Below are 328 nucleotides of genomic sequence, written 5' to 3' on the forward strand. Positions count from 1 at the left end.
GGGCTCTCTGGTCTTTTATCTGATCCTGGAGATTCTTGAGGAGCCCTGAACGCCTCATACAAGGCTGGACTGGATCTCTGTTGTTTGGAACCGATTGAGTAACATAGTGAGAAATAAAAGAGTTCCAGCTAAGAAACATGAGCGAGTTCCAACACAGACTGCTGAGTCATGATCTAATGCTGCAACTGAAGACAGTGAGCTTTAACCTCTGTGATGACTAACATGACCGATGTGGAACTGAAGTGATAGAGAACAGAGTACCCGAGCAGGTAGTGAACAGTGTACCCGAGCAGGTAGTGAACAGAGTACCCGAGCAGGTAGTGAACAG

The 328-nt window shown here is 47.0% G+C and overlaps 1 protein-coding gene across 1 annotated transcript in view; it reads right to left on the reverse strand.

Annotated features, from left to right (window-relative positions):
* Positions 1-328, reverse strand: part of LOC116401567 (FH1/FH2 domain-containing protein 1-like) — a gene marked incomplete at its 3' end in the record, with an annotated part of 15,910 nt that overhangs the window by 14,439 nt on the left and 1,143 nt on the right. The gene's annotated exons all lie outside the window — the stretch shown is intronic.

This window comes from Anarrhichthys ocellatus, unplaced genomic scaffold (assembly GCF_004355925.1).
Source record: "Anarrhichthys ocellatus isolate YVR2014 unplaced genomic scaffold, GSC_Weel_1.0 scaffold534, whole genome shotgun sequence".
In the NCBI taxonomy this organism is placed as follows: Eukaryota; Metazoa; Chordata; class Actinopteri; order Perciformes; family Anarhichadidae; genus Anarrhichthys; species Anarrhichthys ocellatus.